At 34.1% G+C, this 12,113-nt stretch overlaps 1 protein-coding gene across 3 annotated transcripts in view; it reads left to right on the top strand.

The window, feature by feature from the left end:
* Positions 1-12,113, top strand: part of RYK (receptor like tyrosine kinase) — a 96,891-nt gene that overhangs the window by 78,013 nt on the left and 6,765 nt on the right. The window lies entirely within an intron of this gene.

The following is a 12,113-nucleotide window of genomic DNA, read 5'->3' as shown; positions in this document are numbered from 1 at the left end:
CCTACAAGTAACTCAGACCTATATTGACAATTAAATACAGATGAATTTCTTAAAGATCACAAAGTTATTCTTTCCTCATTCTTGAAATATGAAGCTTAGCAAAATTTCTTAGTACTTATCACAGAAACAGGAACTTTAAAAACTTTGTTACTTTGATTTCTTATTCCTTTCTTCATAATTTTTTTCTTTCATAGGTACTTTTGTTTAACCTGAAGAGTTATATTCTTTCTTGAGTTTATTCTTCATTCTTCTTACTTCAACTGCTCAGGCTATATTCTACCATAATTATAAATTATGATTCCCCCAATTTAAAAAGTTGCTGCTGCTTGTGTGTGTGTGTGTGTGTGTGTGTGTGTGTGTGTGTGTATGGAAAATACCTCTGAGCCAGAATTCTTTGTTTGTTTTCAGTGACAAAAATAAGAACTGATTATAGTTTGTGGTTATAAGGTTGTATAGAATTCACAGCATTCTTTTGCATTTAAGAGAAAATTACAAAAAGTCAGAACTAAAAGTCACCAGTCCCTCCAGTTAATTGGCTTGATGCCTGTTGATCAGAGTTTTATATTCCCATATTAGTCATTATTGAAAAAATTGATATCTGTTTTTAATGTAGAAGGCAGCAGCATAAACAAAATGTTAATATTTAACATATATATTACATTTTATATTCCTCTTTGGACTATATTAATTTTATCAGAATTAGAAAATACTGCCACAGTATACTTAGGATCATGGGATTATAGATTTAGAACTGGAAGGGAACTTAGGGGGAACCTCATGTCCAGCCTTCTCATTTCACAGATAAAGAAACTGAGGCCCACAGAGGAAGGTGACATATCTAGTGTCTTAGTAAGTGTAATGGTCTCTGGTTCGGTTTTCTTGGGGTCTCTGGAGCAGCCTTTGTTTCAGTTCAGTAATCACTACAAGAACAGCCAGGTGTTAAAATCCAAATCCTTTATTTTCTCCTTCCTGGGGCTGGGCAGCTTTCTGGAGAGCCTTTTGGAGTCTTGGTTTCAGTGGATAAATACAGAAGGATAGACCAGCCACCAGGAGCCTGACTGAAGGTGAAATGAATTTCTGTCTCCTTGGCTCCAAGAGCTTCTAGTGTTCTTGTCTTCTCTAGCTCTGAATATCTCTGAATAAATCCTGACTGAGATTCCTAGTTTATATGCTCTACACTGAGTATAAATCAATCATTATATCACTAGGAAATCATTATTTGTTATAAGATTAAATCAATCATACTGCACTTAGAGAACATCATGCCAAACTAGATAGCCATTGTATCATCAGTTCCACTTAGTACCTTGTTTCAAGTTCAGAGTTCTGGCCCATAACATCTCCTGCTGTCTTTTGTTTTAGAACATAAGATGGTCACTCTCCTTGACTTTTCAAGGAGGCGAGAACCCCAAAAAAGGAGGTGATCATGCCTTCCCTGACTCTTCAAAAGAGGGGTAAAAACACCATAAAAGGAGATAATCACACCCTCCCTGACGTCTCAGGAAGGGAGATGAAAACACCAAAGGGAAATGGGAAATCAAATCAAATTAGCAGGTTTCTGAAGGGTCTCACTTGAAACAGGTATACATAAATCCTTCAATATGGGAGGTATTGCACATAATTACATAAATTACATAAGCACATAGCAATATAATACAGGCTAGTGGTAATGTAACAAATATCATGAATCAACATGAGAAATTATACATGTCCATAAGTCCTAGAAATAGTCCAAAAGGAATCTATTGTCCATTATGTGTATAGGGAATCCAGTGATTCCTGCAAGTTTTGAAATCCTGCAATAGTCTCATTATGTGTTAGAGAATCCAATGATTCCTGATGATTTTGAAGTTCTGCAACAGTCTTAACAGTTTTTTCATCTCAGTGAATCCAATGATTCCTGTAGTTCTGTAACAATCTCATTATCAACCGTGATCTTTCAGTGTCAGATGTTTCTTAGGTCTTCTCCTTTGTTTTGAGGTTTTTTTCTCTTTTTCTGTCTCTCTCTGATGGACAAGGAGAATACGGCTCTTTGGCACCCATCTGATTCCTTCTCCATCTGTAAATCCTTTCTCCCACGCAGTTAACCTATCTAGTTTCTTCTACTTACCACTTTCTAGATTTCTCCTCATCACCTGGTGATTACATTGAAGCTGCTTGCACTGGACACTGCCCTTTATCTTGCAATGTTCATGATACTCCGAAAGTTTTGTCCAGGTTCTAAACATGTCCTTGCTATAGATTTCCAATAACTGGGGGTTAAAATTTCATAAGCCAAATTCTATAGTATCATCTTAACATAAGATGATGTAGCCCCATAAAGAGTGCAACCCTTTTTTAAATCCTTGATTTTTTTTCCAGATCAAAAGGAGTGTATCTTCTCCTTTGTTGACCTGAAGAGTCAAATTCTTCAATTACAGGGTATGCATTTATTAAATCAGATATATCCTGTCCTTTTTTTTTTTTTCTTTAACTAATGCCTTTTGTAATCTTGTCATAGGCTGCTTAATAGGTGGTGTGGTGCTGATTGTGTCACTGCCACCTCCCCTCCTCTTTCTCTCTCTACCCATGAAGGGTTAATTGAGGGAGGTAAGTCAGGGGTTGGGGAATGCCCTAATGGCTTCTGCTGTGAAACACCACACTCCTTAATTTCATCAGAATTGTACTTAACCCCATTCTTGTCTAATTCTTTATACTTTCACCTAGTTTGTCTGTATCCTCTCCCTCCTGCTCTTTCTTCTATTTCCTTATTCTGTAACTTATATGATTTCCTAAAGTCAATTGTATTAAGTTATATGTATAAAGTGTTTCTTTAGAAATTGAGTCTGGTCTATTATCATTGTAGTATTTGCATAGTTGCTCTCCTAATTTCTATTCATCTGGATCTAATTCTTTTTCCTTAGAGAATGAAAGAGATGTATACTGTACAGTTTTTAAAAGATCAATGATCTGCTCTCAAGTTACAATCAAGTCTTGGTTTCTTATAAGTTTAATAATGCTCTTGACACATTTTCCTTGTAGTGGAGAAATCTCCTTTCTAAAATTTGTCCCATTTTAGCTGGAATACTAGTTTAGCCCTTTACAAAGTTTCCTTCTTGTACTCACCCTAATTTCATAGATGTAGGTTCTTGGTTCTACATTCAGGTGCCAAAATGTAATGTAGTCTGCTTGGGTTTTCTTGGGGTCTCTGAAAGCAGTTTTCGTTTCAGTTCAGTAATCACCAGAAGAGTAGCCAGGGGTTAAAATCCAAATCCTTTATTATCTCTTTGCCTGATGCTGGGCAGCTTTCTAGAGAGTCTTTCAGTATGGAGGAAGTGTAGGAGGCCAGGCCAGCTACCAGGAAGATCGAAGATTGAATTGAATTTCTCTCCTTGGTTCTGAGAGCTTAAGCTCCTGCCTCCAGTTCTTTGTCTCCTCTGCCTCTTTGAAAGCTTCTCCTTTGTGGCTCTCAGTCCCTGCTTATATGCTTCACACTGAGTATAAATCAATCATATCACTAGGAAACCATTATTTGTTGAAAGATTAAATCAATCATACTGCACTTAGAGAACATCATGCTAAACTAGATAAACCATTATCTCATCAATTCCACTTAGTATCTTGTTAGCATCTTTGTTTCAAGTTCAGAGTTCTGGCCCATAACAATTAAGTACTTGAGACAGTACTTAACTCAGGTATTTCAGATTACAAGTTCAGCACTGTGTTTGTTGTATTATCTAACTATTCACTTCAAAGAATTATTTAAACTTAGTTACTCAGGTAATTTTTGTGCATTTGCTCCTTAAACAAAATTAATAGTTTTTTGCCTATTTTTGTATAATTAAAATGGTCACAGAAGCTTAGGAAATACAGTTTTGAAGGTCAGTATGTTCTTTAGAATTATGGACACTTACCCATAAATGTTAGTTATTTAGGAACTGGTTTCCTTTTTTGAAACCTGTAGTTTCTGCATTTTAAGAATGCTGGTCTAGAGATTCCTAGATAATGAATTGTTCAGTGTTGCTGTTGTTTTATTGGATTTTTAACTCCCATTAGTATATGTATTCCATTATAGTATTTAAGCCTTTTAAAGGAAACTCTTGTATTAATAATGGTTTGTATAATTAATAATAATTAATAATGGTTTGTTGGTAGGGAAGAGTAATCTTAATCCTCAAATTTATCTCATTTCTTTGCATTTGGGAGACTTAAGACATCTAAACAGGTGCCATAAACTTTTTAGTTAAGTATTTTGATAACTATGTTGCTAAAAGGAATATCTAGTTACTCTTGGTACTTGGCTTCATTTCTTGTTATCTCCTAAATTTGAATATCACCTAAGCCTCAGGAATTGTTAGCTTGTTCTTTTCTTCTGTGGGATGGTCCTTGGTTATTTCCTTTATCCTCTTTTGGAAGTTGGAATACAGTGCTACATCTCTAACTGCCTGCTAAACACCATCATGTCACTTCAAATTCAGTATTTCCAAATTGAAAGAAAACACATTTCCGTCATAGCTGGTTACCCTCCGACTTGCCCATTTTTGTCATTTATTCAAACACGAAAACTTATTTGTCTTTGATTTCATTCAGGCAGTAACCAAGTCATGTCAGTTCTTTCTGGGGAATGTCTCTCAAATCCTTTTTTTATTGTAATTCACCTGATGCTAATCCAGACTCTCATTAGTGCAAAGTTCAGTGATTTTAATGGGTACAGAATTGATCTTTTAACTTCTCTAGTTAAAGTTAAACTTCTCTAGCCTTTTTACTCTTATCCTACATATCATTAACAGATAACTCTTTATAAAAAGTCACATTGCACATAATAGTTAACATTTTCATAGTACTGTAAGCTTTGTTGCAATACACTATACTTCAATGATCCTTATTTGATAATATGCCATATACTAGAGATAAAGTCTTAATTCCTTAGTGTGGAGTTAAAGGCACTTCACACTCTATATACCTGTGTTCCTATATACCTTTCCAACCTAGAAACCTATATTTTTTTCTTTCTCATTGCTTGTTTTTCCTTTAGGACAGAACAATGATAATGATAATTGCCAGTAAATATTTAGATAGCCCCTTAAGTTTTGCAAAGTGTTTTGCTGGCTTTTTCATTTGATCCTCATAACAACCTTATGAGATAGATATTATTATTATTATTATTATTATTATTATGCCTGTTTTTCACAAGAAATTAAGGCTGAAAGGTTGATGAGTAAACTTGCCCAAGATCCAACAATAATCAACAAGACAGAATTTTAACCTCAGGTCTTCTCAGCTCTTCCAGTTCTTAAAAGAACTGTAGAATGTCTTAACTATAATTAGCATATGTTACCTAGTACTCCTGTTTATCTCTTAATGTATAAGTCCCCCTTTTTACTTTGCTTTGCCAGCAGGTAACCAAGAGTGTGATATAGAGCCAAAATATAGAGTAATAATGATTTTGCTTGGCACTATCCATAACAGCACCAGGAAGTGATTCAGAGACTCAAATAAAATTACTCTTAACTCCTCCTTGTCCTTTAAGTTCCACGTTCTTCCTCTCTAAAGTCCCCCCTTTTACTCCCCTCATACATAATTCTGTTAGTCCTTGAACTTTACCAGTTCTTTGTGAGGAATGACTCTTGGATTCAGCCTTCTCACTTTGTGTCCACAGTTAACCACCTTATTCTGATCCTAGAATACTCATGCCTGGATCCTAGTAATCCTGGTATCCTTGTCATTCCATTCTTCTCTGCATATCTATACCAGATTGATTGTCCTAAAATGACATTTTTTATCACTTCATAACCCAACAGTGATCCTTTGTTTTCTAAATCCAGTCATTTCCTTCTGACATTTCATGTCTTCATTTTGATAGAACTTTTTCTTTGTTCAGCCTCATCTCACCATTTCCTAATGAAAGCCACTTATTTTTTTCAGGCTTATTTATCTCTTTATCATTCTTATTGTAGTATATAACATTCTTAATGCATGGCGCCATGTCTTTATTTCTAGAACTTTTTTCTTTCTGCCAATCTAAATGTTATGTGTTTGTTTGTTTGTTTTCTCCAAAGCTTACTTAACTCAAGGGATGCTTCTTTGAAACTTTCTCTGATTAATCAAAGTTCATAATGATCTTTGGCCTAATTGTAATTTCTTCACTTAAATAAGCAATTTGTACTTTATTCTTATTTATTGACCAAGTAATAACTGATTGCTTATAATGTCCTAGACGTGATATGTAGCATTCAAGGAGAGATAAAATATAGCACTTGCTCTGAAGGAGCTAGTAGAGAAACAAATTTCTTATACAAATCATTACCTTCAGCCAGGTACAAGCAAAATACTGTGAAAGTTCTGAGGATGAAAGGCTTACTTGCAATTAAAAGATCTTTGTGGGAAGAAGTGACATGTAAGCTGAAACATCGATGAAAATAGGAGAAAGAACTGTCTAGATGGAAGAAATGAGAAGAAATGACATGAGCAAAGACATTCAGTGTAAGATGTTTTTGGTGTCATTTGGTAAGGAGAGTGGTGGGTAATAAGGCTTAGAAAGTGAGGGGCAAGTCATGAAGTATTTGAAACTTTTTTTCAGGAGTTTGAGTTTTCTTCAGTGGAGAACCAGGCAGGTCTTTAAGTTTTCTGAGGAAAAGATTGTCAGGATTATGACTCTAGAAATTTTTATTTGGCAAAAGGTATCTAGTCTTTCAAACTTATTACATATTACTTCTCACTACACACACTATATTCCAGTAAAACTACCCTGTTTGCTGCTCCCAAAACTCAGAACATTTTATTTCTACCTTCATGCCTTTGCATATCATATACCTCAGACGTGGAATGTACTTTTGCCTCATAGACCCCTTAGCTTTTTTCCTCTTCCTATTATCATTTCTCTAATTCTTAGTGCCACCTTGTATACTTGTTTCTAATATGTTGTGGAATCAATCAGTCAATAAACATTGACCACCTACTATATGCCACACTCTGTGCTAAGGATGAAAAAGAAGCCAAAAGACAGTCCCTGTTGTCAAGGTGCTTATAATGGGAAAGGTAATGTGCAAACAAATCTATACCCAGCAATTGTTTGTGTGTGTATACATGCAGTAAATAGGAAATAGTAAAAGCTGGAAGGTATTGGAATTATAGGGTTTAGGGAAGGCTCCCTGTAGAAGATAGGATTTTAATTAGGCGAGCCAGGGAAGTTGGTAATTAGGACCAAGAAGGGAGAATATTCTTGACATGGGGAATAGCCAGAAAAAATGCCCAGGATAGAAACAAACAGGAGGCCAGTGACTCTGGATAGTGCTATACATGTTGGGAGTAAGGTATAAGAAGATGTAGGAAGGCTACAGGTAGGAGGAAGGCTAGTTTATTAAAGGTTTTGGATGCCAAACAGAGCATTTTGTATTTTCTCCTAGAGGCAATAGTAAGTTCTGATTACCATTCTGACTGGTAAAAATTAGTACATGTAGCAATATACTTAAAAAGTATTCACTATGATCAAATTGTATTTATATCAGGGATACGAGGATTAACAACGAAAATTGTTAACATAATCATTTTGTAACCTTGGCCTCCCTGCTCTGATTTTCTATGAGTTGTCAGACTCTAGAACTGGAGATAGATTTTGACCCAGAGTTTACTAGTTAAGTGATATCTTCTCGAACTTAACTTTGGAGGCTTCTGGAAAGAGAAGGTTGGAACATCAGTCATCTTGACCTACTAGGAAAAGCAGCAGGCAAGGTTGAGTGGCATTTTAGATGCCTGATGTTCCCCTGTGCTCTCCCTGTAAGATTGTTGGGCTGTTATGGCAGGAGAATTCTGGGGCACCAGAAAAATTGCTGAAAATGAGAACTGATAAGAATGCATATATCAAGATTGGGTAAATCCCTAAGTGTCTATAAGCAAGATTCTATAATTATTCATATATTAATATCAAGTACTTAAACTTAAGCCCAGGCAGGACCAGCCTCTGTGCTGGAGTACTTCATGAGACCTGTTTTCCCTAGGGTGTTCATACTTAAAAGGACAATTCTATTATAAATGAGGTTCCTGTTTATCCCTTGGGTGTTAGAGCTTTACCTTACCCCTTCAATGTGGAATGCCATTCTTGCTATACTATTAAAAATAAAACCACTCAAAACTAGGTGGTTATAATTGCACAAAAGGCTTTTTGACAAAATACAACATTCATTCATTGAGGAGGGGACCTGCTACAAAATCTTGGAACAGATGAATCATTAAAAATAAATACATACATATATACTAACATTATCTATGACTAAGTAACACTAGAAGCAGTGACATAAGAAAAATAAAACAAAGATAAAAACATAGACAAAGACTATCTCTGTTTGCTGACATGATGATTTACTTAGAAATCCCCAGAGAGTTAAGAAAAGAAATTGAGGCAATTTCAGTAATGAGGCCAAAGCAAAAGAAACTCAGAAAAATGAATGAAATCCAAGAATATATTAGAAATACCATTCAAAATAATTACCAAAAGCATAAAATATCTAGAAGACAGTCTTCTAAGAGAAGATTTCAGAGATTCGGTTTAAAATAACTTTAGACAATAAAATTATTCTTACATGTTTGAAATAATTCAACACTCCTGGCTTGGCCATCTAATATAAAAAAATTGATGTTACCAAAATTAATTTACTAATTAAATGCTATAGCAGTCATGGTCCTGAAGAGATGCTTTATAGAACTAGACAAACTAATCACATCCCTTTAGAGGATATACAAATTTTACAATCTGAAGGGAAATAAGGAAAAGAAATGGAAATGAAGAGAGATATAAAACTTCTAGACTTCACATTCTAGACTAATTATCAAGACTATTTGATTGTATGTTAAATAATAGTAAAGTATATCAGTATAACAGACTATGAAAAAATCAAGAAATATTTTAACTCAGTAATGTAGCTTTTTTTTTGGTGAGACATTTGGGGTTCAGTGGCTTGCCTGTGGTCACATAGCTAGGAAATATTGTGTCTGAATTTAGATTTGAACTCAGGTCTTCGTGATTTCAGGAACTTTAGTTCAGTGTTTTATACACCGCACTATCTTGCAGCCCCAATAACCTAGCTTTCAATACAAATAGTACATATAAATAATTTGAGTAAATAGGTTTAAACTAATAGCTTTTGTCATATAGGACAATAATCTTAAAATGTTTGTCTGCCCTGCAGATTCAAGGTCAACCATATAATCTTGAGAAGGTACCTTTTTATGACTTGGATGAGAGCTCTTAATCAAACTAGGAATAGAACTAGTCATAAAAGTTAAAATAAGTAATGCTGATTATCTGAATTTGAAGAAAAATCAATGAAATTAGAATAAGAAGGGAAGCTATCAACTGGGAAAAAAATCTTTGCAATATCTTTGAAAAAGACCTGGTATCTAAGCTGTTTGAAATTAATACAAATAGATAATAAGGTCCAAGATCCATTCCCCAAAAAGCAAATAGAAGATAGAAACAAATAGTTCTCAAACAAATTCATACTGTAAATAATCATGTGAAAATTCTCTAGCTCTCTAATAACAAGAACATGCAAACCAAAAGAACTCTGGAGTTTCATCTCATATCCAGAAAACTGACCAAGATAACAAAAAGGGGAAGGAAATAGGTATTTAATGAATACCTTCTATTACCAGGCACTGGACTCATTATTTTACAAAAATTTATCTCATTTGATCCTTATAATAACTGTGAAGGTAAATGATATTATGATTCTCATTTTACAGTTTAGAAAATTTAGATAGAGGTGAAAGTGACCTGTCCAGGGTCACACAATAGAAAGTATCTGAGACCATATTTGAACTTAAGTCTTCCTGACTCCAGACCCAGTGCTCTACCCATTATGGCACTTAGCTGCCTCAGTTTTTGAATATTCAGCATTGAAGAAGTTATGGAAAGACAGACACACTATTATATTGTTGTTGGTGCTGTGGAATTTGTCCAAATATTTTAGAAAGAAATTTTGAGTATTACTGAGAAATTAAATGAAATGTCCATACTTTATAATATAAAGATCCTACTATTACCTATAGTACCTTGAGTATGTCAAAAATAGAAAAAATACATCAAAATATTTATAACAGCACTTTTTATAGTAGCAGAGAACTGGGGGAGGAACAGGGAATTAGGAGACAATTGTGCATGTTCGCAAATTGTTGTCCTTGTGCATCTTACCTGTCTAGTAGAGTGATGAAATATTAATATGAATAAATATAATAAAATATGCATGTTCAGTATATAATTAGATTATTATGTGTGACTTAGAAGGGAAAGATCATTACCAATTAGACAATCATGCAGCATTTGAGATGAACTTTAAAGGATTAGGATTTGGGTAGACATGAAGAATGGGTTGGGGAACATTTGGGAAAGAGATATTTGACATGTTTTGAGGAAAAGAAAGTAGTCCACTTTGGCTAGAATGTAGGATGTGAGGATAGTAGTAGTAGTATAAGATCAGTTTGGAAAGGCAAAGGAACATCAGATTATAAAGGCCTTTGAATACCACATTAAAGAATTTTATTTGACAGATAATCTTAACCCTTCTATTTATTTTTTCTGTGATCTTGGGCAAGATAGTGAACCTTTTTGGGATTCTCAGTTTTCTCATCTGTAAAATAAAAGGCTTGGAGTAAATGATCATATAGGGTCAAAAGATTTGAGTTTTGAACAGCAGTGATATGACCAATTCTGAGCATAAGAGTTGATCTTCTATAAAGCTTTATACTTTAGAGAGGCCTTTATGTACATTGCTTCAGGCAGCATTTTATTACTCTTTTATAAAGCATAATAATCTTACAGTCACATGAAGAAACGGAGCCGAGAGAGGAAGATTGGAAGGTTTTCTTTATATTGTTATTATACAGTCTTTATTTCATAGATGCACAAAAATCTTTTATAAAAACCATAGAAAAACCCAAGAAAATGTGTGGGTATCCTTCTAAAAACTATTATCACATATCCTTAGTCACTATTTTCATAAATTTGAACTTTATCCTTTATCCGTGTTCAGCATAATTTCCATAGTTGGCAAGTCTTAAATATGGAAAGTCTTAAATCCCTGTTTACATTCAGTTTTTATTCAATTTTCTGAAATGTGTGAGATTATCACATGCAGTTAACTCAGTGAAACAAGTAACTTTAATTTTCTAAGATGACTACCTCTGTCTCTACAGCCTATAAACTTAGCTTTTCCCCGGAGCAAAAATAATTGTTGAGCACCAATAATAATGACTCAAACATATATAAGATTTAACTACTATCCTCCACCACTTGGTTGAATAATGTGGAATAACCCAGGGATCTAAAGGGTTGTCCTGGTGGAACAAACAGACAAGTTCTATTAAGCTGAAAAAGTTTCAGTTTCAGAAAGGTGTCTTGTTATAGGTCACAGTAATTCTCAAGACTGCCTATTAAGTAGCTATAGTCGCTGTTTTTAAAGGGAATATCCAGACTGACAAATAATTAAATCTTTTTATTATTGAAATGAAGAAAGTTCAGTTTTTATCAGATGTTCATATATAAATTCTAAATTGAATGAGTTCTTTGAAAATCACCATGTAATTGTTTTGTAATTATATTTGAAGTCACCTTTATTTTAAAGTCTTTAATAGGAAATTGTCAGTCACTTAAAGAAGTTATAGAACACAGAAAACTGTGTTTCTTTTCAATAAGGAATAATGTAGTGGCTTTTGAGAACACTGAAAACTTGGTCTTTGTAGGTTTAGAAATCTTAAGTCTCATCGATAGTAAATAATATAGTCTTGGTTTGGACCCAGAGTAGGGTGTGCTGGCAAAAGATTTTAATAGCTGGTTTCTCCAGGAGGAAAGTGTATGTACAATTGCTTTTATTTTTTATTATTCATTCACTTCTCAAGTATTGACAATCAAAAAACAACAAACCAAACTCTAGTTTGTAATATTTATTTTTGAGTTATAAATCCCACTGACACCAATTCAGCAATTTTTCATTTTTGTTAGAAAAATAGAGGCCAGATTGTTTTGCTGAATTTCTTCTCCCATCCATTCTGATATACTATTCAGCAGCTTTCATTTTTCCACGAGTATCTTTCCCCTGTTATTTATTCTTCTTTGAAAAATGTTTTGTAAAGATGCAGAT

Source organism: Sarcophilus harrisii, chromosome 3 (assembly GCF_902635505.1).
Source record: "Sarcophilus harrisii chromosome 3, mSarHar1.11, whole genome shotgun sequence".
Lineage (NCBI taxonomy): Eukaryota > Metazoa > Chordata > Mammalia > Dasyuromorphia > Dasyuridae > Sarcophilus > Sarcophilus harrisii.
This window is presented reverse-complemented; position numbering and strand designations above follow the sequence as displayed.